At 44.1% G+C, this 18,940-nt stretch overlaps 1 protein-coding gene across 3 annotated transcripts in view; it reads left to right on the top strand.

Moving 5' to 3' along the window:
- The first annotated feature begins 4,252 nt into the window (after positions 1–4,252).
- LOC106582452 (FERM, ARHGEF and pleckstrin domain-containing protein 1) overlaps positions 4,253–18,940 on the top strand; it is a 177,085-nt gene continuing 162,397 nt past the window's right edge. For all 3 annotated transcript variants that reach the window (XM_014165575.3, XM_014165577.3, XM_014165576.3), the window contains exon 1: positions 4,253–4,495. The gene's annotated coding sequence lies outside the window, so the exon portion shown is untranslated. The remainder of the gene's footprint in view (positions 4,496–18,940) is intronic.

Consider the following 18,940-nt stretch of genomic DNA (forward strand, 5'->3'; position numbering starts at 1 on the left):
GGACGGGTAGGTATAGTTATTAGTTGAGTAAGATTTAGTTCGTTACAAAAGTATTTTAATTTAAACGATGCTTGCCCAAAGCCAGTCAAGATTGAGATCGGCGATTGTCAATAATTCAGAGTTTACATAATTAGACATTAACTCAAACAATTTGCATAGTGCAGATACCAGAGCTGAGGGTGGGCGATAAATTCCCGATAGCGTTAATAGTGCATTATGACCAAGGACCACATTTAGAACTAAGCATTCATACTGTTTCGGAACAGAAGTTGAAATGGACACAGTGACATCTAGGTTGCATTTAACATATATGGCAATACCTCCACCTCTACCCACTCTGTAGACATTATACCCAGCTAACATAACATCTGAGTCTGGAACAGACACACAGAGCAAGGATTCAGATATCCACCTCTACCCACTCTGTTTGCTCTGTAGACATTATACCCAGCTAACAGAACATCTGAGTCTGGAACAGAGACAGAGAGCCAGGATTCAGATATAATCAATATGTCAGCATGTGATTGTGAGACCAGTATTTCAATCAAATCTAGCTTTTGGATCAAGCTTCTAACAAACAAACAAACAAATTTATTTTTATATAGCCCTTTGTACATCAGCTGATATCTCAAAGTGCTGTACAGAAACCCAGCCTAAAACCCCAAACAGCAAGCAAAGCATGTGAAAGAAGCACGGTGGCTAGGAAAAACTCCCTAGGAAAAACTCCCTAGAAAGGCCAAAAACCTAGGAAGAAACCTAGAGAGGAACCAGGCTATGAGGGGTGGCCAGTCCTCTTCTGGCTGTGCAGGGTGGATATTATAACAGAACATGGTCAAGATGTTAAAATGTTAAAATGTTCATAAATGACCAGCATGGTCAAATAATAATAATCATAGTAGTTGTCGAGGGTGCAACAAGCACGTCCGGTGAACATGTCAGGGTTCCATAGCCGCAGGCAGAACAGTTGAAACTGGCTCAGGTCCTCCGGGAGAAAGACAGAAAGAGAGAAAGAGAGAATTCGAGAGAGCATATTTAAATTCACACAGGACACCGGATAAGACAAGAGAAATACTCCATATTTAACAGACTGACTCTAGCACCCCGACACATAAACTACTGCAGCCTAAATACTGGAGGCTGAAACAGGAGGGGTCAGGAGATACTGTGGCCCCATCTGATGATACCCACAGACAGGGCCAAACAGGCAGGATATAACCCCACCCACTTTGCCAAAGCACAGCCCCCACACCACTAGAGGGATAACTTCAATCACCAACTTACCATCCTGAGACAAGGCCAAGTATAGCCCACAAAGATCTACACCACGGCACAACCCAAGGGGGTGCGCCAACCCAGACAGGAAGACCACGTCAGTGACTCAACCCACTCAAGTGACGCACCCCTCCTAGGGACGGCATGGGAGAGCACCAGTAAGCCAGTGACTCAGCCCCTGTAATAGGGTTAGAGGCAGAGAATCCCAGTGGAGAGAGGGGAACCGGCCAGGCAGAGATAGCAAGTCTCAAAACAAATGAAATCATATTTGTCACAATGTGCCAAATAAAACATGTATAGTAGACCTTACTGTGAAATGCTTACTTACAAGCCCTAACAAACAATGCAGTTAAAAAAAAAATTATTTAAAAAATATTACTAAAAATAACAAAAACAATTAAATAAGAATAATATAAGTAACAAATAATTAAAGAGCAGAAGTAAAATAACACTAACGAAAGTCAGGTTAAAAAGGTCAGAGGTAGGCTTGGCGATGACAGGGGCAGCAACCTTATAGAAGAAAGGGTCTAACCCAGGGCCTAAAGCGTCCTGCCATCCAGGACCCTCTATACCAGGCGGTGTCAGAGGAAGGTCCTATAAATTGTCAAAGACTCCAGCCACCCTAGTCATAGACTGTTCTCTCTGCTACCGCATGGCAAGCGGTACCAGAGTGCCAAGTCTAGGTCCAAAAGGCTTCTTAACAGCGCTTACCCCCAAACCATAAGACTCCTGAACATCTAATCAAATGGCTACCCAGACTATTTGCATTGCCCCCCCCCCCCCCCCCCATCTTTTAGTTTATTATCTATGCATAGTCACTTTAACTCTATCTACATGTACATACTGTATTACCTCAATTACCTTGGCTCACCGGTGCCCCCCCGCACATTGACACTGTACTGGTACCCAGGGGCGGAAATCCCGGGGGGGACGGGGGGGACACGACCCCCCCATCCTGGGAAAAATATGATTTGTCCCCCCCAATATATCACTGAAACATAACTATGTAATTTAAATAATATTAATAATACGCAATGAAAGCAATTGTGCTGATTATAGACACTTAATAGCTTGTTTTTAAGTTTCAAAAGATTGCAACCCCCCCACCCTTTGCCTCACAATGGTTTGATCCACTGCCAGTTCCTTAGCTTGCTAGGTAACAGAGAGGTCGTATCTACTGTCTGATAGGCACTCAATGCACGTAACTGACGTGAGGTTAATCCAGTCAATCGCGCACACACACTAGCTGAATATGCAGAGCTAGCGCGCAAATATGAACTATTAACCTAGCTAGTACCTATTCCATTTATGTGGCGTCGTCAAAGATGGAATCAGCATGCAGATGATGTAAGTTAGTGCTTGAAAGTCCCTGTGATAAGGTTAGCGATAAACTGAAATCCAAACTGAACAGAACTACACTCTCTTCTACCATTGTCTTAAATATATTTAATGGTCTCGTTGCAAAAGCTAAATTGTCGCAAGTGAACTTTTATTTATTTATTTTATTTCACCTTTATTTTACCCAGGTAGCAAAGATTATAGCAAACACCACTGAAACTGAATTGGTGCTCGCTAGCTTTGCAAATTCAGCTATTGTCTGAAGCCAGCCAATATGAAACAAACTATTAAAATTGCAAAAGGTTTCAGCATATGTTGTGTAAATGGGGAACTCATACAGCTGTCAACTCTTGTCATTTTAATCCGTTTCACATTTGCTAGCTACCTTTTAGATCGAAGCCCAAATAGAATGATTGAAGATGATAGAAGCCCATCTCCTACTGTAAATAACCTACACACTGTGTGTGTAGCCAGCCAGCCAGCCAGGTAGAAAAATGGCAGAAAAATAAAAGACGGACATCAGAGTATTTTTCAATACACCAAAACGCATAGTAAGAACCCTAGTAGCCTAATATCTCAAAGACTAGTTGATAAAATGTTCATAAGAAAGAAATTAAATTCTAATGTAAATGTTTCACAATGATGTCATTAGGCAGAGCAGGCAACAGATGGCACACAGACAGCAGAGTTGGGGACAGATATGCAGGGACAGACTGGCAGAGACAGGGAGTCTCAGGTAAGTTTGTTGAGTCTTTGTTTGGCAACATTATGAAAGGTTCTCAATTTTTTTTACTTGTAAAATAGGAACATAATTGGAAGATGCCATGGATACCCCCACTCTCAACTTAAACTGGTGACTGAACTAAGATTTGTTAAAGGCAATGGTATTGCTGTTGTGATTAGTTGTGTAGTTTTGGGTACCGGTAGTTAGGAGTACGGAAAACACCTTATTTCTTTGGTTCCTCAATATACATTTACCATATTACAATGTAGGCTATGTGTTACAGCACTACTTTTGGTGTCCCCCTCAGGAATTGCTCTTGAGAAAATATCATGTAATTGTCCCCTCCAAAGTTGATATCAGATTTTCGCCCCTGCTGGTACCCCCTGTATATAGCCTCGCTACTGTTATTTTACTGCTGCTCTTTAATTAGTTTTAACTTAAAAAAGATATATAATTTTTTTACTTATCTATTTTTTACTTATTTTTCTTACAACTGCATTGTTGGTTAAGGGCTACACCTGTTGTATTCGGCGCATCTGGCAGTCTGACGGACTAATCTGGGTTTGCCAGATGCCAGGAGAACGTTATTATTTAGGAAATCATCCAGCCTGTGACTACCTTACACTTCTCTTGGCCGTGAGACACGGTACCCTTTGACAGTAAACACTTCTGTATTCTACTACATTTTGAAATGCACTGAACTTCATAAATGAGTGAATAGTAACTTGAATATCAAGTAGGCCTCACTGTACAGACTCGGAATGCCCATCACTACTGTGCTGGGCTTTGTAGGCCTAGGCCTAATGTAGCCTATGCCCCATATTCTACAGCTAGATGGAGCTATGTGGCTATAATAACATTTATTTGGCAAGGAATGGGCTGCAAGTAGGTGCAAAGCCTTGCACAATAGCTGGAGGCACTGCGCCTCCTTGATAGTTGGAGTAACAAGACAAGAGAGGATCTGCCACTAATTTCAATGTAATCCTGTCTATCTCACAGTCGGCCGACATGGCGACCATGAAGAAGCTTCTCGCTGTAGAAACCAACATCTGAACTCAATTTGGTTCCACAGAAGCAGCTGGAACTGCGTCTGGAAGTGGATGTAAAATATTTTGTCAATTGGGAAATATACACGGGAATTGTCCACAGTTTTAAGACGGGGTAAGATTTAATACCGTTCGTTTCCCTATGTGCAAAACGGCAGTGTGCAACTTGTTTCAGAAGAGACGATTATAGATCAATCGTAGAACTATCCCCAATTGCCTTGGATTTTGAAGCATAACGAATTTTAACATCATGATCACCCTATAATTGTCGCAGATAGTTATAAATCGTTATTACAATCAAGTAGTGAATGAATGGAAGATTTAACCGTGTTTTTGCCCCGTCGTTCTTGATAGGTAGACTATCTTGCGACCGAGAGTGGTGATAAAAAGCAATAGTCATGCACTACACTACATCTGATGGACAAGACCAAAACTGAATGGGAGAACATCTCATGACCATAGACCATAGCCTTCATACAATATTTTTGGCATGAACAATGGGTGTTGAATATGCGGCATTTACTTAGACATCCCTCAATAACGTTTGCAATTGAAATGTGTCACAGTACGCGTGGTAGCCTAACATAAATATCCAAGGATTAGGCTACTGTACTCCTCTAACCTACAGGCCGGTATGTGCGTAAAATGTGATACAAGACTTCGATCAATAACAATTTCCCCAATAATCCAGTAATGTTCTTGTTTTCTCAAAATGCATGAAAGATACATAGCCTGAAAGCTGTTTGTCAGTTTATATTTATTTGATATGGTGTGCGTAAATTGCTCACCAAACTGTCAAACAGTCACCCCTCCGCAATAGATACACTCATTAACAATCTTGTATTGTGGAGAAGGCATACTAATGTTATGTAATTTGATAGATCCCATAGGAACCTCAGTCATAGAGGGGTTTCGTTTGTTTTCCCCGGTGTGGGGGTCTTGCATCATTTCAGAATTCTGGGTATATTTCTTGAAATCATGTTCAATCATACAAACCCCCTTTAACACATCATTTACAATGGCATGATGGTATTCAAATTAGAAATTGAAATTCGGCATTCAGTTGAATGCATAGGCTCCAATATGAGAGCCACACCCAGGTATTAATGTCTGTGGAGCTGAAGCATGTTGCTCAATCCAGTGGAAATGGGAGTGGATTTTCAGCACGTCTCAGGCAGACCGTTGGCTGAACTACACCATCCTCAAGCCATTCAGCTGGCTGTAATCAAATCCAGCTGTGCAGTTGCAGAAATGTTGCCTGCATGCGTTGGAATGCTCTGAAGGGCTCTGTGTGCTCCTGATTCCTGCTGCATATAGACAGAGGAGCCTCTGTTACAGCCCAAACGGCCTGCCAGAGAGCCAGCCGCCACAGCACTATTTTACGCAGTTGAGGGGAATTTGAAGCAAACAAGTTCAAAGCCAGGGTAAATCGCCCTTTATAAACTGGGTGGTTGGAGCCCTGAATGCTGATTGGCTGAAAGCCGAGGTATATCAGACCGTATATCATGGGTATGACAAAACATTTATTTTTACTGTTATAATTACGTTGTTAACCAGTTTATAATAGCAATAAGATACCTCGGGGGGTTGCCAATATACCACGGCTAAGGGCTGTATCCAGGCACTCCACGTTGCATCGTGGGAACCCCCTCTGGCCCTGTTGCTTAAAAAAAAAATGTATATGTTCCCCTGGCATTGTACGCTATAGTGTCCATTCTTGATCAAGCATACCATTCATATTCCACAGCCCAGCTGTCTTCCACAGTAACAACATAGTAGTAACAGAGCTGTGACTGTGAGTTTCACTAGCCAAATACTGCCTTCTTATTCAGAGGGCCACATACTGTAGGGCAACACATGGTAGACTGGCTGTTGAGCTTGGGTGCAGGGAAGGTGAAGTGTCAGTTGAGATTATCATTGTCTGCTCTCTCATAGCCCTTAAGATCCTACATCTGTAGCCCTGGGTCTCTCTATTCTCATAGCCCTGGTCTCTCTATTCTCATATCCTGGGTGTCCCTTTGTGTCTCTATTCTCATAGCCCTTTGTCTCTCTATTCTCATAGCCCTGGGTCTCTCGTTTCTCATAGCCCTGGGTCTCTCTATTCTCATAGCCCTGGGTCTCTCTATTCTCATAGCCCTGGGTGTCCCTATTCTCATAGCCCTGGGTCTCTCTATTCTCATAGCCCTGGGTCTCTCTATTCTCATAGCCCTGGGTGTCCCTATTCTCATAGCCCTGGGTCTCTCTATTCTCATAGCCCTTTGTCTCTCTATTCTCATAGCCCTTTGTCTCTCTATTCTCATAGCCCTGGGTCTCTCGTTTCTCATAGCCCTGGGTCTGTCTATTCTCATAGCCCTGGGTCTCTCTATTCTATTCTCATAGCCCTGGGTCTCTATTCTATTCTCATAGTCCTGGGTCTCTCTATTCTCATAGCCCTGGGTCTCTCTATTCTTATAGCCCTGGGTCTCTATTCTATTCTCATAGTCCTGGGTCTCCCTATTCTCATAGCCCTGGGTCTCTATTCTATTCTCATAGCCCTGGGTCTCTATTCTATTCTCATAGTCCTGGGTCTCCCTATTCTCATAGCCCTGGGTCTCTATTCTATTCTCATAGTCCTGGGTCTCCCTATTCTCATAGCCCTGGGTCTCTATTCTATTCTCATAGCCCTGGGTCTCACTATTCTATTCTCATAGCCCTGGGTCTCTCTATTCTCATAGCCCTGGGTCTCTCTATTCTCATAGCCCTGGGTCTCTCTATTCTCATAGCCCTGGGTCTCTCTATTCTCATAGCCCTGGGTCTCTCTTTTCTCATAGCCCTGGGTCTCTATTCTATTCTCATAGCCCTGGGTCTCTCTATTCTATTCTCATAGCCCTGGGTCTCTCTATTCTCATTGCCCTGGGTCTCTATTCTTTTCTCATAGTCCTGGGTCTCTCTATTCTCATAGCCCTGGGTCTCTCTATTCTATTCTCATAGCCCTGGGTCTCTCTATTCTATTCTCATAGTCCTGGGTCTCTATTCTATTCTCATAGTCCTGGGTCTCCCTATTCTCATAGCCCTGGGTCTCTCTATTCTTATAGCCCTGGGTGTCTCTGTGTCTCTATTCTCATAGCCCTGGGTCTCTATTCTATTCTCATAGTCCTGGGTCTCCCTATTCTCATAGCCCTGGGTCTCTCTATTCTATTCTCATAGCCCTGGGTCTCTCTATTCTCATAGCCCTGGGTCTCTATTCTATTCTCACAGTCCTGGGTCTCTCTATTCTCATAGCCCTGGGTCTCTCTATTCTATTCTCATAGCCCTGGGTCTCTATTCTATTCTCATAGCCCTGGGTCTCTCTATTCTCATAGCCCTGGGTCTCTCTATTCTCACAGCCCTGGGTCTCTCTATTCTCATAGCCCTGGGTCTCTATTCTATTCTCATAGCCCTGGGTCTCTCTATTCTATTCTCATAGCCCTGGGTCTCTCTATTCTCATAGCCCTGGGTCTCTATTCTATTCTCATAGTCCTGGGTCTCTCTATTCTCATAGCCCTGGGTCTCTATGCTATTCTCATAGTCCTGGGTCTCTCTATTCTCATAGCCCTGGGTCTCTCTATTCTCATAGCCCTGGGTCTCTCTATTCTCAAAGCACTGGGTCCCCCTATTCTCATAGCCCTGGGTCTCCCTATTCTCATAGCCCTGGGTCTCTCTATTCTATTCTCATAGCCCTGGGTCTCTATTCTATTCTCATAGCCCTGGGTCTCTCTATTCTCATAGCCCTGGGTCTCTCTATTCTTATAGCCCTGGGTCTCTATTCTATTCTCATAGTCCTGGGTCTCCCTATTCTCATAGCCCTGGGTCTCTCTATTCTCATAGCCCTGGGTCTCTCTATTCTCATAGTCCTGGGTCTCTATTCTATTCTCATAGCCCTGGGTCTCTCTATTCTCATAGCCCTGGGTCTCTCTATTCTCATAGTCCTGGGTCTCTCTATTCTATTCTCATAGCCCTGGGTCTCTCTATTCTATTCTCATAGCCCTGGGTCTCTCTATTCTCATAGCCCTGGGTCTCTATTATATTCTCATCGTCCTGGGTCTCCCTATTCTCATAGCCCTGGGTCTCTCTATTCTATTCTCATAGACCTAGGTCTCTCTATTCTATTCTCATAGCCCTGGGTCTCTCTATTCTCATAGCCCTGGGTCTCTCTATTCTCATAGCCCTGGGTCTCTATTCTATTCTCATAGCCCTGGGTCTCTCTATTCTATTCTCATAGCCCTGGGTCTCTCTATTCTCATAGCCCTGGGTCTCTATTCTATTCTCATAGCCCTGGGTCTCTATTCTATTCTCACAGCCCTGGGTCTCTCTATTCTATTCTCATAGCCCTGGGTCTCTCTATTCTCATAGCCCTGGGTCTCTATTCTATTCTCATAGTCCTGGGTCTCTCTATTCTCATAGCCCTGGGTCTCTATTCTATTCTCATAGTCCTGGGTCTCCCTATTCTCATAGCCCTGGGTCTCTCTATTCTTATAGCCCTGTGTCTCTCTATTCTTATAGCCCTGGGTGTCCCTGGGTCTCTATTCTCATAGCCCTGGGTCTCTATTCTATTCTCATAGCCCTGGGTCTCTCTATTCTTATAGCCCTGGGTGTCCCTGGGTCTCTATTCTCATAGCCCTTTCTCATCTTTGCTTGGCATCATCACGCTCCAATGCCCCAGTTGGTGAGGTCTACAGATGACATCAGCAGTCTGGAATGTGTGATGAACAGAGAATGAAGCAGGACCTCTAGGTGTGGATTGTCCTGCTTCGGCTGCCTCAACCCAGAATGCTCCTGCAACTGATCAACATTCCACCACCTGGAGCTTGTCATTCATTGACTAGCTCCACACAGCCCAGATGGTATGTCCTTATTAGCATCTGGATGTCTGTGAACCACACAGCCCAGATGGTATGACCTTATTAGAAGATGGATGTTTGTGAACCACACAGCTCAGATGGTATGACCTTATTAGCAGCTGGATGTCTGTGAACCACACAGCCCAGATGGTATGTCCTTATTAGCAGCTGGATGTCTTTGAACCACACAGCCCAGATGGTATGTCCTTATTAGCAGCTGTATGTCTGTGAACCACACAGCCCAGATGGTATGTCCTTATTAGGGGCATTCTCTCTCTCTCTCGCTCGGTTGCTTTGTTTTGTAGTTCACTTGTGCTAGTATTCCAACGCTAATTTGGTAATTCGTTCAAACAAGTCCCTTCTCTTGCTGATGTTGTTTCATCATATATTGATGGGCTTGCCTTTTGAAAGTTCTTACAAAGAGTCAGTTATGTCACACATGTAGCTATCAAAAATATATGGAAATGTCTGCTCTTCTCAGAATTACAACCAACTAATTGCAGCATTACCTCAAAAATTGAAAAGTCAATTGGAAGGGGGGGAAGTAAGAAACTTGTCTGTCGGCCCTGCATTAAAGACCAAAATTGGTTAAAGAAAATTGTGATTAATAAAAAAGGATACCAGTTTAATTTAAGGATAAAAAAAATGGACAGCTGTGCCATAAAGATTTCAAAATAGTTGGGAAGAGATTTTCAATGGCACATGGTTCATGAAGGCCCTGTGTGTAGTTAACTGACCCTCTCTGCCCAGTCATCGCCATTTTACCTGTTGTTGTTGTTGACTTAGCTGATTAGCTGTTGTTGTCTTACACGTTGTTGACTTAGCTAGCTCTCCCAATCAACACCTGTGATTGCTTTATGCCTCGCTTTATGTCTCTCTCAAATGTCAGTATGCCTTGTATACTGTTGCTTAGGATAATTATCATTGTTTTAGTTTACTGTGGAGCCCCTAGTCCCACTGTACATGCCTTAGATACCTCCTTTGTCCCACCTCCCACACAGGCTGTGTGCTCACCCAGTATAACCAGCATGTCCAGAGATGCAACCTCTCTTATCATCACTCAGTGCCTGGGCTTACCTCCACTGTACACGCACCCCACCATACCCCTGTCTGCACATTATGCCCTGAATCTATTCTACCACGCCCAGAAATCTGCTCCTTTTATTCTCTGTCCCCAACGCACCAGACGACCAGTTTTGCTAGCCTATAGCCGTACCCTCATCCTGCTCCTCCTCTGTTCCTCGGGTGATGTGGAGATTAACCCAGGCCCTGCTTGTCCCCAGGCACTCTCGTTTGTTGACTTCTGTAATCAAAAAAGCCTTGGTTTCATGCATGTTAACATCAGAAGCCTCCTCCCTAAGTTTGTTTTACTCACTGCTTTAGCAAACTCTGCCAACCCCGATGTCCTTGCCATGTCTGAATCATGGCTTAGGAAGGCCACCAAAAATTCTGAGATTTCCATACACAACTACAACATTTTCCGTCAAGTAGGAACTGCCAAAGGGGGAGGAGTTGCAATCTACTGCAGAGATAACTTGCAAAGTTCTGTCATACTTTCCAGGTCTATGCCCAAACAGTTCGAGCTTCTAATTTTAAAAATTAATCTCTCCAGAAATAAGTCTCTCACTGTTGCCGCCTGTTATAGACCCCCCTCAGCTCCCAGCTGTGCCCTAGACACCATATGTGAATTGATTGCCCCCCATCTATCTTTAGAGTTCGTTCTGTTAGGTGACCTAAACTGGGATATGCTTAACACCCCAGCAACACCCCAGCAGTCCTACAATCTAAGCTAGATGCCCTCAATCTCACTCAAATCATCAAGGAAACCACCAGTTACAACCCTAAATCTGTAAACATGGGCACCCTCATAGATATTATCCTGACCAACTTGCCCTCCAAATACACCTCTGCTGTTTTCAGTCAAGATCTCAGCGATCACTGCCTCATTGCCTGCATCCGCTATGGGTCCGCGGTCAAACGACCACCCCTCATCACTGTCAAACATTCCCTAAAACACTTCTGCGAGCAGGCCTTTCAAATTGACCTGGCCCAGGTATCCTGGAAGGATATTGACCTCATCCCGTCAGTCGAGGATGCCTGGTCGTTCTTTAAAAGTAATTTCCTCACCATCTTAAATAAGCATGCCCCTTTCAAAAAATGTAGAACTAAAAACAGATATAGCCCTTGGTTCACTCCAGACCTGACTGCCCTTGACCAGCACAAAAACATCCTGTGGCGGACTGCAATAGCATCGAATAGTCCCCGCGATATGCAACTGTTCAGGGAAGTCAGGAACCAATACACACAGTCAGTCAGGAAAGCAAAGGCTAGCTTTTTCAAACAGAAATGTGCATCCTGTAGCTCTAACTCCAAAAAGTTTTGGGACACTGTAAAGTGCATGGAGAACAAGAGCACCTCCTCCCAGCTGCCCACTGCACTGAGGCTAGGTAGCACTGTCACCACCGATAAATCCACGATAATCGAGAATTTCAACAAGCATTTCTCTACGGCTGGCCATGCTTTCCTCCTGGCTACCCCAAACCCGGCCAACAGCTCCGCACCCCTCGCAGCTACTTGCCTGAGCCTCCCCAGCTTCTCCTTCACCCAAATCCAGATCGCAGATGATCTGAAAGAGCTGCAAAATCTGGACCCGTACAAATCAGCTGGGCTAGACAATCTGGACCCTCTTTCTAAAATTATCCGCCGCCATTGTTGCAACCCCTATTACCAGTCTGTTCAACCTCTCCTTCATTTCATCCCGAGATCCCTAAAGATTGGAAAGCTGCCGCCGTCATCCCCCTCTTCAAAGGGGGTGACACTCTAGACCCAAACTGTTACAGACCTATATCCATCCTGCCCTGCCTTTCTAAAGTCTTTGAAAGCCAAGTTAATAAACAGATCACTGACCATTTTGAATCCCACCGTACCTTCTCCGCTGTGCAATCCGGTTTCTGAGCTGGTCACGGGTGCACCTCAGCCACGCTCAAGGTACTAAACGATATAATAACCGACATCGATAAGAGACAGTACTGTGCAGCCGTCTTCATCGACCTGGCCAAGGCTTTCGACTCTGTCAATCACCATATCCTTATTGGCAGACTCAATAACCTTGGTTTCTCAAATGACTGCCTTGTCTGGTTCACCAACTACTTCACAGATAGAGTTCAGTGTGTAAAATCGGAGGGCATGTTGTCCGGACCTCTGGCAGTCTCTATGGGGGTACCACAGGGTTCAATTCTCGGGCCGACTATTTTCTCTGTATATATCAACGATGTCGCTCTTGCTGCGGGTGATTCCCTGATCCACCTCTACGCAGACGACACCATTCTGTATACATCTGGCCCTTCTTTGGACACTGTGTGAACTAACCTTCAAATGAGCTTCAATGCCATACAACACTCCTTCCACGGCCTCCAACTGCTCTTAAACGCTAGCAAAACCAAATGCATGCTTTTCAACCATTCGCTGCCCGCACCCGCCCGCCCGCCCGACTACTCTGGACGGTTCTGAACTAGAATACGTGGACAACTACAAATACCTAGGTGTCTGGCTAGACTGTAAACTCTCCTTCCAGACTCATATCAAACATCTCCAATCCAAGATCAAATCTAGAATTGGCGTTCTATTTCGCAACAAAGTCTCCTTCACTCACGCCGCCAAACTTACCCTAGTAAAACTGACTATCCTACCGATCCTCGACTTCGGCGATGTCATCTACAAAATAGCTTCCAATACTCTACTCAGCAAATTGGATGCAGTCTATCACAGTGCCATCCATTTTGTTACCAAAGCGCCTTATACCACCCCCCACTGCGACCTGTATGCTCTAGTCGGCTGGCCCTCGCTACATATTCGTCGCCAGACCCACTGGCTCCAGGTCATCTACAAGTCTATGCTAGGTAAAGCTCCGCCTTATCTCAGCTCACTGGTCACGATAACAACACCCACCCGTAGCACGTGCTCCAGCAGGTATATCTCACTGGTCATCCCCAAAGCCAACACCTGCTTTGGCTGCCTTTCCTTCCAGTTCTCTGAAACTGGAGACTTACATTTCCCTCACTAACTTTAACCTCTTACATCTAGATGTTCCGCTAGCGGAACACCTGCTCCAATATCCAATGATAGGCGTGGCGCGAATTACAAATTCCTCAAAAATACAAAAACTTCAATTTTTCAAACATATGACTATTTCACAGCATTTTAAAGACAAGACTCTCCTTTATCTAACCACACTGTCCGATTTCAAAAAGGCTTTACAGCGAAAGCAAAACATTAGATTATGTCAGCAGAGTACCAAGCCAGAAATAATCAGACACCCATTTTTCAAGCTAGCATATAATGTCACAAAAACCCAGAAGACAGCTAAATGCAGCACTAACCTTTGATGATCTTCATCAGATGACACACCTAGGACATTATGTTATACAATACATGCATGTTTTGTTCAATCAAGTTCATATTTATATCAAAAAACTGCTTTTTACATTAGCATGTGACGTTCAGAACTAGCATACCCCCCGCAAACTTCCGGGAAATTTGCTAACAATTTACTAAATTACTCACGATAAACGTTCACAAAAAGCATAACAATTATTTTAAGAATTATAGATACAGAACTCCTCTATGCACTTGATATGTCCGATTTTAAAATAGCTTTTTGGTGAAAGCACATTTTGCAATATTCTAAGTACATAGCCCAGCCATCACGGGCTAGCTATTTAGACACCCGGCAAGTTTAGCACTCACCAATATCAGATTTACTATTATAAAAGTTTGATTACCTTTTGTTGTCTTCGTCAGAATGCACTCCCAGGACTGCTACTTCAATAACAAATGTTGGTTTGGTCCAAAATAATCCATCGTTATATCCGAATAGCGGCGTTTTGTTCGTGCGTCCCAGACACTATCCGAAATGGTAAATCAGGGTCGTTTGCACCATTCGTTTGCACCACTCCTTTGCACCATTCCAGCGGATGGCGCAATTCGTGACAAAAAAAAATCTAAATATTCCATTACCGTACTTCGAAGCATGTCAACCGCTGTTTAAAATCCATTTAGCGGGAATATCCATTTAGCTAAACAGAGGAAAGAAAAGTCTCACAGTACTGTAACCAGCCACTACCCAAACGCGCTACTTTGTTTCAGCCAGAGCCTGCAAAGCCACGATTCAGCGTTTTGCCGCCTTCTGAGAGCCTATGGCAGCCGTAGGAAGTGTCACGGGACAGCTAAGATCCTCACTCTTCAATAAACAGAGACAAGAAGAACGACACCTTGTCAGACAGGCCACTTCCTGCATGAAATCTTCTCAGGTTTTTGCCTGCCATATGAGTTCTGTTATACTCACAGACACCATTCAAACAGTTTTAGAAACTTTAGGGTGTTTTCTATCCAAAGCCAATAATTATATGCATATTCTAGTTACTGGGCAGGAGTAGTAACCAGATTAAATCGGGTACGTTTTTTATCCAGCCGTGAAAATACTGCCCCCTAGCCATAACAGGTTAAACATCAGCTATCTGAGAAGCTAACCGATCGCTGCAGCTGTACATAGTCCATCTGTAAATAGCCCACCCTATCTACCTACCTCATCCCCATATTGTTTTTATTTACTTTGCTGCTCTTTTGCACACCAGTATCACTACTTACAAAAATCTCTGAAACTGGAAACACTTATCTCCCTCACTAGCTTTAAGCACCAGCTATCAGAGCAGCTCCCAGATCACTGCACCTGTACATAGCCCATCTATAATTTAGCCCAAACTACTACCTCTTCCCCTACTGTATTTATTTATTTTATTTATTTTGCTCCTTTGCACCATATTATTTATATTTTAACTTTGAACTTTCTTCAAACTACAAATCTACCATTCCAGTGTTTTACTTGCTATACTTTATTTACTTTGCCACCATGGCCTTTTTTGCCTTTACCTCCCTTATCTCACATCATTTGCTCACATTGTATATAGTCTTATTTTTTTCTACTGCATCATTGATTGTATGTTGTTTTACTCCATGTGTAACTCTGTGTTTTTGTATGTTGTCGAACTGCTATGCTTTATCTTGGCAAGGTCGCAATTGTAAATGAGAACTTGTTCTCAACTTGCCTACCTGGTTAAATAAAGGTGAAATAAAATAAAAATAAATAAACTTACACACCATCATCTGCTCATCATCATTTGCTCATCTACAGTGAGGGAAAAAAGTATTTGATCCCCTGCTGATTTTGTACGTTTGCCCACTGACAAAGAAATGATCCGTCTATAATTTTAATGGTAAGTTTATTTGTACAGTGAGAGACAGAATAACAACAAAAAAATCCAGAAAAACGCATGTCAAAAATGTTATAAAATGATTTGCATTTTAATGAGGGAAATAAGTATTTGACCCCTCTGCAAAACATGACTTAGTACTTGGTGGCAAAACCCTTGTTGGCAATCACAGAGGTCAGACGTTTCTTGTAGTTGGCCACCAGGTTTGCACACATCTCAGGAGGGATTTTGTCCCATTCCTCTTTGCAGATCTTCTCCAAGTCATTAAGGTTTCGAGGCTGACGTTTGGCAACTCGAACCTTCAGCTCCCTCCACAGATTTTCTATGGGATTAAGGTCTGGAGACTGGCTAGGCCACTCCAGGACCTTAATGTGCTTCTTCTTGAGCCTCTCCTTTGTTGCCTTGGCTGTGTGTTTTGGGTCATTGTCATGCTGGAATACCCATCCACGACCCATTTTCAATGCCCTGGCTGAGGGAAGGAGGTTCTCACCCAAGATTTGACAGTAAATGGCCCCGTCTATCGTCCCTTTGATGCGGTGAAGTTGTCCTGTCCCCTTAGCAGAAAAACACCCCCAAAGCATAATGTTTCCACCTCCATGTTTGACAGTGGGGATGGTGTTCTTGGGGTCATAGGCAGCATTCCTCCTCCTCCAAACACGGCGAGTTGAGTTGATGCCAAAGAGCTCCATTTTGGTCTCATCTGACCACAACACTTTCACCCAGTTGTTCTCGGAATCATTCAGATGTTCATTGGCAAACTTCAGACGGGCATGTATATGTGCTTTCTTGAGCAGGGGGACCTTGCGGGCGCTGCAGGATTTCAGTCCTTCACGGCATAGTGTGTTACCAATTGTTTTCTTGGTGACTATGGTCCCAGCTGCCTTGAGATCATTGACAAGATCCTCCCGTGTAGTTCTGGGCTGATTCCTCACCGTTCTCATGATCATTGCAACTCCACGAGGTGAGATCTTGCATGGAGCCCCAAGCCGAGGGAGTTGACAGTTCTTTTGTGTTTCTTCCATTTGCGAATAATCGCACCAACTGTTGTCACCTTCTCACCAAGCTGCTTGGCAATGGTCTTGTAGCCCATTCCAGCCTTGTGTAGGTCTACAATCTTGTCCCTGACATCCTTGGAGAGCTCTTTGGTCTCGGCCATGGTGGAGAGTTTGGAATCTGATTGATTGATTGCTTCTGTGGACAGGTGTCTTTTATACAGGTAACAAACTGAGATTAGGAGCACTCCCTTTAAGAGTGTGCTCCTAATCTCAGCTCATTACCTGTATAAAAGACATCTGGGAGCCAGAAATCTTTCTGATTGAGAGGGGGTCAAATACTTATTTCCCTCATTAAAATGCAAATCAATTTCTAACATTTTTGACATGCGTTTTTCTGGATTTTTTTGTTGTTATTCTGTCTCTCACTGTTCAAATAAACCTACCATTAAAATGATAGACTGATCATTTCTTTGTCAGTGGGCAAACGTACAAAATCAGCAGGGGATCAAATACTCTTTTCCCTCACTGTAGTTAACACAGTGTCCAAAGAAAGGCCAGGAGTATACAAAATGGTGTCGTCTGCGTAGAGGTGGATAAGAGAATCACCAGCAGCAAGAGCGACATCATTGATGTATACAGAGAAAAGAGTAGGCCCGAGAATTGAACCCTGTGGCACCCCCATAGAGACTGCCAGAGGTCCGGACAACAGGCCCTCCGATTTGACACACTGACCTCTGTCTGAGAAGTAGTTGGTGAACCAGGCAGTCATTTGAGAAACCAAGGCTGTTGAGTCTGCTGATAAGAATGTGGTGTTTGACAGAGTCGAAAGCCTTGGCCAGGTTGATGAATATAGTTGCACAGTATTTTCTGGTATCGATGGCGGTTATGATGTCGTTTAGGACCTTGAGCGTGGCTGAGGTGCATCCATGACCAGCTCGGAAACCAGATTGAATAGTGAAGAAGGTACGGTGGGATTCGAAATGGTCGGTGATCTGTTTGTTAACTTGGCTTAGAAAGGCAGGGTAGGATATATATAGGTCTGTAACAGTTTGGGTCTAGAGTGTCTACCCCTTTGAAGAGGGGATGACGGCGGAAGCTTTCCAATCTTTGGGGAGCTCAGACGATACGAAAGAGAGGTTGAACAGGCTAGTAATAGGGGTTGCAACAATTTCGACGGATAATTTTTAGAAAGAGATGGTCCAGATTGTCTAGCCCGGCTCATTTGTAGGTGTCCAGATTTTGCAGCTCTTTCAGAACATCAGCTAGCTGTATTTGAGTGAAAGAGAAATGGGGGAGGCTTGGGAAAGTTTCTGTGGAGGGTGCAGGGCTGTTGACTGGGGTAGGGGTAGCCAGGTGGAAAGCATGGCCAGCCGTAGAAAAATGCTCTTTGAAATTCTCAATTATCTTGGATTTATCGGTGGTGACAGTGTTTCCTAGCCTCAGTGCAGTGGGCAGCTGGGAGGAGGTGCTCTTGTTCTCCATGGACTTTACAGTGTCCCAGAACTTTTTGGAGTTTGTGCTACAGGATGCAAATTTCTGTTTGAAAAAGCTAGTCTTTGCTTTCCTAACTGCCTGTGTATATTGGTTCCTAACTTCCATGAAAATGTGCATATCACGGGGGCTATTCGATGCTAGTGCAGTATGCCACAGGATGTTTTTGTGCTGGTCAAGGGCAGTCAGGTCTGGAATGAACCAAGTGCTATATCTGTTCCTGGTTCAACATTTTTTGAATGGGGCATGCTTATTTAAGATGGTGAGGAAAGCACTTTTAAAGAATAACCAGGCATCCTCTACTGTCGGAATGAGGTCAATATCCTTCCAGGATACCCGGGCCAGGTTGATTAGAAAGGCCTGCTCGCTGAAGTGTTTTAGGGAGCGTTTGACAGTGATGAGGGGTGGTCATTTGACCGCAGACCCATGACGGACGCAGGCAATGAGGCAGTGATCGCTGAGATTCTGGTTGAAGACAGCAGAGGTGTATTGTGAGGGCAGGTTGGTTAGGATGATATCTATGAGGCTGCCCCTGTTTACGGTTTTGGGGTTGTACCTGGTAGGTTCATTGATAATTTGTGTGAGATTGAGGGCATCAAGCTTAGATTGTATGATGGCCGGGGTGTTAAGCATGTCCCATTTTAGGTCACCTAACAGCACAAGCTCTGAAGATAGATGGGGGCAATCAATTCACATATGGTGTCCAGGGCAGAGCTGGGGGTAGAAGGTGGTCTATAGCAAGGGGCAACGGTGAGAGACCTGTTTCTGGAAAGGTGGATTTTTAAAAGTAGAACCTCAAATTGTTTGGTCACAGACCTGGATAGTAAAACAGAACTCTGCAGGCTATCTCTGCAGTAGATTGCAACTCCACCCCCTTTGGCAGTTCTATCTTGTCTGAAAATGTTATAGTTAAGGAAGGAAATTTCAGGGCAGTTAACCCTCAACA

The sequence above is a fragment of the Salmo salar genome, chromosome 21, assembly GCF_965601325.2.
Source record: "Salmo salar chromosome 21, fSalSal1, whole genome shotgun sequence".
NCBI lineage: Eukaryota > Metazoa > Chordata > Actinopteri > Salmoniformes > Salmonidae > Salmo > Salmo salar.